General features: G+C 38.9%; 1 protein-coding gene across 4 annotated transcripts in view; it reads right to left on the bottom strand.

The window, feature by feature from the left end:
- Positions 1 to 12,075, bottom strand: part of LOC102676514 (neo-calmodulin-like) — a 56,974-nt gene that overhangs the window by 44,117 nt on the left and 782 nt on the right. The window lies entirely within an intron of this gene.

The following is a 12,075-nucleotide window of genomic DNA, read 5'->3' on the forward strand; positions in this document are numbered from 1 at the left end:
CGTTATCGCATCGCCTCTCATAACGTTATTGACCCGAAGAATCGAGTCAAAGGTCGCCACTTGTTAAAATCGGGATTCCCACCTTATACTTTCACGACTCATCCCCGTCATTGGACAATATCGACGTATCCCATCTTGCGTAACGCGCTAATCCCTCGCCACCTTGAAACATCATGCTCGACATTTCGTAACAGATTGTCCCTTCTCAATCCAATTGGGATCCTAACGAATTGAGAGAATGTTACGAAACGTCGATATTCTTTCTCTCTTTTCCAAGTTCTTCCTTGGCTAGGGAGAGGATTTTGTCATTGCCATTTAATCGCCCTGCGTTATTTCAATCGTTATTTCTTCCTCGTTGAACACCTTTTCAAATGGAAATGGAATTTCGAATCATCGACTCGTGATCCCTTTTTCTATTAATTTTCATCCGTCGAAAGAAAAGTTTCCGTCGAGAGAAGAGAATTTCGAGAGAGTTATAGTTTATTATAAATGGAGAAATGGGCGAAAGTAAGAAAGTTTTCTCGAGGGGGAAGGGGGGAGAAACAGCCCACGCGTGCGGCTGAGAAGAAAATTTCTTATAATCGAACGCGATCACGTAGACGACACGTGCTACTCGTTCCCCTGGCAACCGTTCCGCGCCCGTGGATTTCTTGCCATAGTGGCTTGATAACTCGATGAAACTTCATTACAAATACGTGGAAGGAGAGGGGGAGGGGGGTGGAGAAGTAGATTAAGCCGCGTGTAGCTTTTGCTCCAACAGCTTTCCAATTTGGAATAAGGCGAGACAAAGTGTGACGTTCGTGTTTCGTGCTTTGACGACGATCGTCTTCCTTTAAAAAATAGGCGAAAGCTACTTAGGGAGGAAGGAAAAATTTGCCAAGAGAATTTCGTTGAATCCTTCTTTGTTCCTATTCTCGAGAGAAATTGAAAAAAAGAAACGAAAGTGCTGCATTCCAGAGCAAGCATCTTCGATCAATGACTGAGCAATTAAAGCGCTTAATGATCCTTTTCCACTCTCTCTCTTTCTTTCTTTCTTTCTTTCTTTCTTCGAACACTTGCATTGAATTACGTCTTTCCAATTACGTCTTCGTTTCGTTTCTCGATCGAATCTCTTTTGGAAAGTGCACACGATGAGTGTATACGAATTCTGTTACGACTCGTGTTTGTTTCTGTCGCGATACAAGAGTCGCCTCGAACCTAATCTCCCTTGCTGTATTTTTCCTTAAAGAAGCCTAAATTTTTCCTTAGTAGCCGGAGGGTGGCAAGGATCCCCGCGAGCGATGTTTCAATATCACGTTTATTCAACTTCTTCAAACGAGTCGGTGCACGGAACTCAAAGAGGAGATGGACATTTCCCGAGTCCATGAATTCGTAACCGTTCGAGTGGTTGAAACTGGCACGAGCTCGAAACTTAGTTTCTTCTTGGGATTTGAAAAAAAGAAAATCAAAAATTTATCGCCCCTTTCAACGATATTATTAGTCAATCGTTTCTTTCTTCACGAGATACAACATATATTTCTATTTAAAAGAAGGGAGGGAAAAAAAAAAAGAAAAATTCGTTCATACTTTTATGACACCTGCGTTAATCACAGAATTAATTTCTCCCCTTTCCATCCATGAAAACGCTGAGGGACGAAAAGTTTAATCGGGGATAACTCGATCTCTTTGAAAAAGTAAAAGCGGAAATAAAGCACGCGGATTCGAGTAGGAACGGCAAGGATGCCGTTGATAGGGCGTGGAAAATGCGAAAGATCGCGCGATGTAGGCCTAGCAACAGGTGGAATGCACTTTAGGCCGAGCAACGCCTACAACGGTCGCCCTGCACGCGGAAGGCCCTCTTAAAGCGCGAGTAACGCGGCCTCAAAGTTCCCTCAACATTCCCCGATGCAAAAGTGACGAAGGTTAATCACGAGTTTAATTAAAGAGACGAGACCTTGCTTCCTTCCTCCCCACCGACCGCTTTACAGTTATCGATCATCGCATGTAATCGCAATTCCGATGGAAATCCGCTTCGATCCCCCTTGGTTGCGTAACGCGTTGTTGTAGCGTTCCTTATTACATTTTATTTAAAAAAAGAAGTATATATAAAGAATAGTATATTTCTCGAAACCGAATATTTATTTGAGAAATTAGGATAGAGCGAGAGAGAGAGAGAGAGCGAGAGAGTTGTTTTCGCGTATGAATACGTAATTAAAATCCGGACGAAGATTTTGGTGGGGAAGAGAGAGAGAGAGAGAGAGAGAGAGTGGAAGAGAACCTTGGATGGGATGGTAAACGGTTACCAGCCACGCGAGCCTAATCCTTCGACTTCGGTAGCCTTCGGTAGACTCGATGAAAACTCGAGGACTTTGCCTTTCGATACGAAAAAAAAGAAATGTGTCGCGTGTAATTAATTCTTTTCCCTTTCCTTTTTTTCTCTCTCTGTTTTGAAATTCACTGTTGTGAAATTCGTGCAATTTCTTTTCTCAATAAACCAGTCCCATGAATATTAAACCTAGAATCAATCCTTTTACCCCGGAACCCGTACACGCCTTTTCACGTGTATCCATCACGTTGCATGCAAATTTCGCCTCGAAACGCATACGACAGTACACGTATGTATCGATATACGTGTTAAAACAGGTGGCGAATTGCGAGCCTGTTGCTGTACGATTTCTGACCGATCCCGCGTTTTTAAGAAAAGGAGAGGCGAAAATTAAGCTCGATGGTTGGAAAAATTGATATCCGGTCGAGGGGGGAGGAGATATCGAGCGAAGCGGGATTTCAAAAGGGATATATACATGCATATTCCTTTATCGGTCAATGTGAATAATTCAACAGGGATTTCATTGTAAAGTTGGACTTAATAAATAGTCAATTTTTTTTTCAAGCTGAGGAGGCGCTTGTCGAGGAAGAAAGAGAAAAGGGTTTTTTCTTTCTTTATCTATCTCTGTCCGGTGAAAGCGCAAGGCGTCTAGCGTTATCGATCCGGATACAACCATGGATACACCATGTATATCTTCGAGAAGAGACTGATATCAAGCCTTCTCTTTTCTTAACGCAGCCTCCTAAGATATTCCATTTCGTGAAATTCGTTCACGAATTCGATCATACAAAAAAGAAAAAGAACGACTACACGTGAAACGATTGTTTGTTATTAATTCAAGTGAAATTATACCACAATTCCACTGATTATTTCCGCTACCTTAATCAAGCTAATGCAAATGCAAGGACGCGATAAGGCATACGCCCATAAAAAAGTAGTCGTTGAATTCTTGCTTTTCGATGTCCACAATAAAAAAAAAAAAAGAAAAGAGAAATCAGATGGATCAGATTTTTCGAACTTTGTGATATTTCGTACGAATACAAATCATAAAAATCTTCGCGCTGTATTATCTATCTTGAACAAATTTTGAAAAATCCCATTTTGAATGAAAATTCGCACGTGTACTATAATAGATCATAGCACAATCATTTTCTACCTTTGCAAGAAGAATAAGAACAAGAAATCTAATCAATAGAAAAATTAAAAACTTAAGAATTTATCTTCCTCCACCCTCCTCCACCTATTATAATCTACGTTATAATTCACCATTGATCTATTGAATTTTTGCACAAATTTCTACGAAGATCTCTGTGCATCCATATATGTACATCGTCGCGTGAATCGGTTTAATCAACGACACGGGGAAGGGGGTGGATCATATTCGACGAAGCGAATGTCAATTAAAGGGACGCGTTCGATCGCGATTGAAACGAAACGAGTCGTATCTCTGATCTCGCGATTTCTTTCTTGGGATCCGTTGGCGCACGTTTTCTGGGAACAATTCGATCCCGAGGATTGGATTCGAGGGAATGTTTTTGCACCGCGATTACTTTTCCTTCCCTCCGATCTCGCTTCGATAAAAGCAAAGCTGAAACGATAATTTCTGTTATTTCCTCGGTATCGATCGACCAGAGAGAGAGAGAGAGAGAGAGAGAGAGAGAGAGGTTACGATCCCTATGCGTTGTTAGGATTAACCCTTTCGCTACCAAGGACGGGAGATATCTTGGCTCCACGATGTCGTAGATACAGATGTTATAGAGATACCTCCACGTCGATTTACATGTTATTACGGATATATATCTTGCGCGTTTGCAATTTTTGTTGTTTGCCATGGATTGGATACGTTATTGCATTCTTTTATAGGATATCGAAATTTTAGATCTAATTCGTGTATCAAAAATTCAAATTCTATTCTATATATAAAGGATGAGGTATATGAGAACTTGGGGAAAAAAGGAAGAAGAAGAAATAATTATTGCGCAAAACGTATCGTATTTTCGAAAGATTCGACAAAGTTGCATTAAAATAATGCAATTAGACGAGGGATTATACGATTATTAAAAACTATTCTGTGACATCGTTTATATTATTTTATTACGCGAAACGTGATTGGGAATGCAATAAAAAACTCGTATAACGAAATATCTCGTCCATCATGGAATTCGGATAATCTCTTTGTAGCGATATTGTTCTTCGAGAAAGAGTTAAAAAAGGAAGAAGAGAACCGCGGTAAAAGAAATTCGACGTTCCCTCGATCCTTTACTACGAATTGAACTCCGCAAGAAAGGAAGCCAAGAATTGGATTTCGGCCTCAGGAGGGGGAGAAGGGAGGGAGGGAGCAAATAATACGTACGAATCGAAACGAAGATGTAAAAGGAAACGATTCTCCATTGTCGAAGAGGCAACACAACACGCGATCTACCACACCGTCCAAATCGTGCAAAGATCTATCGTCACCAAGGATAATCCTCGAGGAAATAAAACGTCGATCGGAAGAAGGAATCATCGAATTCGACGAGAAAATGTCGTCGTTTTTTATTTTTAAAAGGTGCCACGTTTATTGCGCCATTATCGTATTTAATCCAATCGCGCTATCGCCTGCATTTTTATCGTTTACAATATCGTTACGACAACGATCGTCTAGGAGGAATTATTACTACAGCTTCGATTGAGTACGAGACAATTCGAGAGACATTTGGGCATCGTGGCCTCGATCAACTAGAAGAAAAACGATACCATTATCGTGTTGACATTCGAAAGAAGACACGCGCGTGTCGAGAAGAAGATGGAAACGGAACGAATCTGATTGACGAAAAAAAGGAGAAAAAGAAAAGGAGGAAGAAGAGTGGAAACGTTTACTTTAACGAGAAAATCCTATTACCGAGGAGGAGGACATAGGTCGTAGGATTTAAAACGAGTTACAAGGAGATACATCTTCCTCGTGTATGGATAAATTGAATGTGAAACAATGATCATCGAAGAAGCAACGTTTAACGAATTTAATTGAATTTATTCCATCGAGGAATAAACGAGAGAGGGAAAAATATGATAATTCTTATCGTCTTCGCTCGTTTCTTGTGAGATAAAAAAATCCCAATCCTGACGATGCCCATTTCGTTAAATCATCGATTCAAGGCTCATCGAACGCGCGAAACATAGGGTAAACCGGAAACTCTGCCACTCGTCCTCGCGGTTTCCAAAAGGATCAATTACCGCTCCGCCCTCTGACCTTTCGACCATTCCTCGACGAGTGCTTCAACGGCGAGGTTAACGATGCACAGGACGCGGGACGATTCTTAATACACATCCTCTCTCCCTTCACTCTCGTTTCTTGTCGCGACGAATTTTTCTCCGATAGAAAAAAAAAAAAAATAATATTCGTCGTGGTCTTCTTGTTTTCTCTGGAATAGAACACGTTTCTTCCGACTTTTGAGGAAAGGATGGAAAGGGCACGTAGAGGATAATCCGAAATGAAAACCACGAGATAGATCCGATTGGCAAATATTAGAAACTCCTTTGATATACGCGAAATTTTATACCGAAGTGGCGTATATTTTAATATTTTCTTCGCCCAACATTCGAGTTTCATATGCGCCGCACAGCGAGAAGATTCCTGGAGAGTCGATCGTGAAAGGAATCTCGCGTGCAAGCGGAATAAGTTCCTCTCGATCCTTGATATTAGTGCAAGATCCTCGGTTGAATCTTCAAAGGGGGTATTACTTGACAAAGATAAGGTCCAAGAGGTAAATCTATATATATATATATGCACACACGTCAGTTTCGTTCTTTCCGATATTCACGCGTTCAGAGGATCGTTCAGCCAAGAGAAGGTACTATTATTTTCTCGTCACGCGTTCTGGATCGACAATGGAACGAATCGAGATGGGATTTCAATTTAAATTTTGGGAATAAAGTTACTTGATTAATTTATCCTTCGAATAATTGCGGTTAATTAGACCGTAAACCGTGGTTGTTACGAACAAGGATCGATTATGTAATTACGAGTGAATTCGTTACCCGAGCGTTTTAATCAAATTATTTAGCTTTAAGTAACTTTATCCGACGTTTTTAATTAATTAATTTTTTCAATTACTGCCCAATAACCTATGCAACCTACTATTGGGTACTCGAAATATCCGTTTTGCGATTCATTTACGAACAATTTAAATTAATAATAAATTTAGAATTTCGTTTGTAACTATAAAAACACGTAAACCTAATCTCAAATAATTCCAAAGAGAGCGCCGTGTTATATATTCTCGCAAGGTCTTACACGTGTCTTGCACATCGTTGCAAGGACGAGTTTGAAAGCTTCTCTAGAAATTCGCCAAGAGTTATACGGTTTCCCCTTTCCCCCTCTCTTTAAAAAAAAGAAAAAGAAAAAAAAAAGAAAAGGAAACGTTTCAACGATACGATGAGCAAAGAGGACGATTTCGACGGTATAACGAGCCTTTTATATCGTCGATCTACTCTCATCCAGTTTCAAAGTGCGCGTTTAAAGATGGCCGCCAATTCTAACTCGTCGAAAAGGCGATGGTGGGTGAAATTCGCCTGTTTTAACCCGTTTGATTATTCCAGTCACGGCAAAGCGTCGCACGAATAACAGTTAAAATAAAACTATAGGGAGGGAAGAGGGAGGGAAGAGAAATTTTGGAAATTTTTCCCTTTAAAGTCGGTTCCCCTTAGCGTCACGTCCGTACATTTCCATAGAGCTGATGAATGCTCTGCGATCGTGCACAGAGATCCTCGAACGAAGATCGACACTGTGGCCAATCCGATTACGCGGCTGCGTGACCGAAAGCGAATTTCCAAGCTTGACTATCCATCGTTTGATCCCATCCTATGTTAACATTCCCGTCCTCGAGAACGGTGATCACGTTTCCCCCTTGGAGGCAGTATTCACTTTTAATTCGAGAGGCGGATGATGAAAGGGAGGGCGACCTTGCCGCAAGAGGATATCCATTTTATGGACGAGCTAAAATAAAAAACTTTTTTCATCCAACAATTCGATAGATCTAGGTCTTTTAACATTTGTATAAAACGAACGACAATATCTATTTATAATTATTTGAATTACGAGAAAAAATTTTGATCGACATTTTCGCGATACGAATCGTGAAGAACTTTTTGTTTGAATAATTATAATAGTTATAATAAATGATTTGAGATAATTGGACAAATTAGAGACAATTATTAAAACAGTTCAGAAGATTTAGTGTTGAGATCTCCACTCCATCTTCACCAAATCTTCGCCAAATTTTCCTAATAAGAACTTGAATGAATTCTCTTTAATAGAGTAAGTATTCGAGAAGTTTTTTTCCGGAACAATGTTCGAAGATGGAGAAAAATTATTTTCCTTGAAAATCTTTCCGGATAAGTAAAAATAATTAATGAAAAAAATTCCTCACGCATTCATTGGGAATGGAGTGCAGCCCCGGAATTTGAAAAATTCGCCAAAACTTTAAAAAATAAAAAAACTTCTCAAACACGACTATATATTTTTCAATATATTTTTCTTCCCTCCTCGCAACATCGAGAATAAAAATAAAGTGAACCTAATACACGAATTCCCTCCAATTTACTTAGGAGTTGATTGAAATGGAACCTCAACATCTTCAAATCGAAACTTAACGCGTTTCTTTTTCCACCGTCCGACGGAAAAAGGAAGATATACACAGCTGCACTTTTCATAGCTGCATCAATAGTCGCGATCAATTATCTTCCGACTTAATTGCACGATGTTGCGCAGAGACCTTAAACCGGTCAATATTATCCGTTAAAACTTCGAGCGAAACAGTTGACAGGAGAAACAAACGCGGGACGGCCGTGTCACTTGTCAAACAGGAAATTAAATTATCCTCCACCGCTTTTAAAAACTTTGAAAATTAACATATAATAATTCTTTCGATTATACAGTAATATAGTCGATGAAAAACTCGGAGTTTGAACGTGTAATAAAAAATTGTAACTATTTCTCTTCGTTCTCGATACCCTCGATAAGTATTTTTTCAAGATACTTATCCAAGATTCGAGAATTTCTTTTTTTCGATAGAAAGATTCGAAAATTGACTATCCTTAGAATTTTGCATACGATTCTTAGCTATTCGAAATTATTTTATGTTATTATTGTATGTTAGAATATCTTATATCTAAACAAAATCGTGTTACGTTATCCTCGCGAAAATAGACAATGATCGAGTCTTAATTTTCCGCTCGACGTTCGCGATTAAACGTCGTCGAGGTGTCTGGCCTCGTTTCGCTGTATAAAGTCACGATATGATGTAGGCGGCAAAAGTGATACTCGTGAGCATCGACCCCTCGAAACTAATTTATATCAGGTGTGCACGATGTATCGTTGTATATATATATAGGTGGAAACGTTAGGAAGAGAAGGAAACGAGCTTGTTCCGGTCAAATCAAACGAAAGGTTCGAAGAATCGACTGTTGTATAGGAAAATCGAGAGGGATCGATATGTCGAGGGGAATAAGAATTGTAGAAGAAGAAGAAGAAGAAGAAGAAAAATACGAGTATTCTGTTTTAGACCTTCAGAAAGAGAAAATGAGAAAACTTCCGAGACAAAATTTGCTTTCGTCTCGCGAGAGATTTTCCACGTGTTCGTGTATCTTCTTCGATGACAGGAAAATTCGAAAATAATTTTCCACCGATTTCCACGAGAAAAATGGAAAGAGGAATATATTCTACGCAAGAGATATCTCGGTTCTATGACGTCGTCAATGATACGATATATTAGATACACTCACTGACAATGGTTGAGGAACGAATTAAATTTGCAAATTTATTTATACCTCTCATTCTCTGAGACGAATAAATTGGAATAATGAGAAAATAGGATAACATCAATAAACGATTAGTTTCTTTCTGAATCTGCGTGAAGGACGAGTAGAGATAAAAAAAAGAAAAGTATTTACGCTTGTCAGTAAGTATATTGTTCAAATAATTTTTGTTGGTACGACGATGTAGATGAGACACGCATCGCATATATTTTTATTATCACAATTATTAATTTTATATTTTTTACAGATTAATATTCTATATATTAATATCTCGTCCACATCGTCGTATCCATACGACATCGCGAAACTAAGATATTGCACCTCTTTGGTAGGGAAATTTTTGATAATTGGAATAAAAAGAAACGAGAAGATAAACGATAAAAGTCAAGGATCCGGTTTACTTTTGCAGAATCACGTATCCATTTCCCACGAGCGATTTAATTTCTCCATGGGATTCAATTCGTACAGCCCCTACGACCGCGTTAGTTTCTCCAAGTGGATAGAAACTGAGCTTTATAGGCTTCTAAATATTCCAATAAAAAAACGAAAGGGGAAATAGCCCGCGAGGGAGATAGCTTTGAATTTTGGATTGTTTGTATTACGCCTCACGAAATACCTCTTTGTATTCCGCCACGGTTCAAAGGGGTTGAAACGATGAAACGAAGTTTTATACGTGTTCGTGAACCCTCTTTGTATTTCGCATGCGTCAGGTGAAAATAACGGTCTATCTTGCAAAATATCTAGATAATGCCCCTCCTCTCTCTCTCTCTTTTGGGAATTCAACGTATAAAAGCTAAGCTAAGGAAAAATAAAAGAAAGAAAAAGAGAGAGAGAGAGAAATTTCTATCCAAAATTTCGATAATGTAATTCCTTTCGTACGATTCCTCGATGAGAAAGGAGAAAGGAGGATCGATTGGAAAACGAGTTTTCTTCATTTGTCGGAAGAACTTTTGCTTCGCCGCGAGTTTATCGAGATTTCAAGAAGGATTTCAACAGGGCCATCTAGTTAATGGAAATTACGATTCGAAAGACGGCAAGGATATATTACAGCGGAAATTTTATAACTACTGTCGAGCATATACGAGGATATCGTGAAAATCAAACGGCCAATTAATTTCTACATACTAAAAATAAAAGAGAATAAGAATAATATTTCGTTAGAACGAAATAAATCGCGTTTATAAATTTCTTTGACAATACAAAAGTGAAAAATTGGCTAATTCTCTAATTAAACGCCTTGCATACGGGGATAAATAAAAAGTATGGAATAAAATCGATATAACGAAAAAAATAAACAAAAAAAAAATATTGTTCTTCCTTTCCACTTATTTTTGCACGTAGGAATCGAATTACCACGATTTCGAGAATACCCTATATATAAAATAATCTACTAAAAAATTAAATCTAATCGAAAGATTTTATTACGCTCGCAAAACTAATCTAAATTCTAAACTCCTGTCGATTGAACGAAATCGAACGAACGTCAATTGTATGAACAGATCTATATCTTAACATAATATAATTATCGTAATATGATTACGAATGCGAATGCGCTTGTGCATTTCTTTCTCTCTTTCTCTCTCTCTCGATACGTTCATACAATATCATTCCACCAAAACTAAATAAGTAATCACGAGTCAAGTTTACTACTCCTTCGTATTACGCTGCCACGTTTTCCAATTTAATCGTCTATCACGGAAACGAAATTTCTTCCCGGGTAGATGATCTAAATCCAGTGACGAACGAAACCCTTGCCACAAGAAGGGCAGGATTAGAACGAAACGCGCAATTCGTTCGAGTTGAACGAATTTATTATCCTCGTTTTATACCACGAATTTCGCGGGAAATGGATTAGAATTAAATTAAATTAAAATCTCCGTCGCGCCGCGGTAAAGAGAGAGATTTAAAACGAATATGCGCTAATAGGAAAAAATATCTTCCCTTCCTTCCCCGTACAACATGCGTTTCATTTTGTCGGATCAAATCTAATTTCGTTGCATCCAATTAACCCGCGTTATCGCGCCCCCGTTTCGAAATTGATATCCCAAAAAGAAATTTCGATGATTCAAACGTTTCGAGAAATACGCGCGTCGTATATTTGTTGTAATCTCGCAATCTTAATTAAAAGAAATTTAGGAAATTGCAAGTTGATCGAGATTATTGTCGAATATTTTTGGGAAAATAAAGTAAAGTAAATCGTAAGTAAGTGGTAAGAAAAAGACTTTGGAAAGGGATTTTTTTCTTTTTTTTTTTTTCTTTGGGACGACAACTTAATACTTCTCAAGGGGGGAACTGTTTTCAAGGATAATTGATTGCCAGGTACCATTACGTAAGCCGTGAACCACGACTTGAACGGCAGTAAGTGATTCTCCACCTTGAAATTTCTCCCCTCTCCCCCTACGTAGCGTTCGATTCGCCTCGGTTTCCGGAGGTTTCTTGACGGATGTTCTTCCTGGTCCTCCCTCCCCTGCTTCTCGTGTCTACCGCCTCGTGTTGTGTAGACACCAACGTGTGGCGATGGGTGATGCGAATTCGTGGTTAAATATGCATTCGAATGGAATATGCAACGGGGACGTCGGCACAAGCTTGAATAAATCAGTTTAGCTCGGATGGATTTGAGCGCGACCGAATTCTCTTCGCGGACGCGAAATTTTCCCCAACAATTTTTGCCAAACCTCTCGTTATTTATTATATACATATAATATCACGCGGGAAACTATATATTTCCGTGGACGGGACACGTTTTTCGAGGGGGATAAAAACGGACGAAAAATAAAATCTCCCATCCCCTCGCAAACCGGGGTTCAAACTTCGTAGGAATTTAGCGAACCGTTTCGAAATTGAAAAGCGTTGCCAAGTCGGGATAAAACGAACGTTTTATCCCTCGTAATTCTACGTTATATACGCGAGAGACACCGAATATACGTATACGTACAACTATATACGAATAAACGAATAAGACGAAAAAAAAAAAA

This window comes from Apis dorsata, unplaced genomic scaffold (genome assembly GCF_000469605.1).
Source record: "Apis dorsata unplaced genomic scaffold, Apis dorsata 1.3 scaffold_263, whole genome shotgun sequence".
In the NCBI taxonomy this organism is placed as follows: Eukaryota; Metazoa; Arthropoda; class Insecta; order Hymenoptera; family Apidae; genus Apis; species Apis dorsata.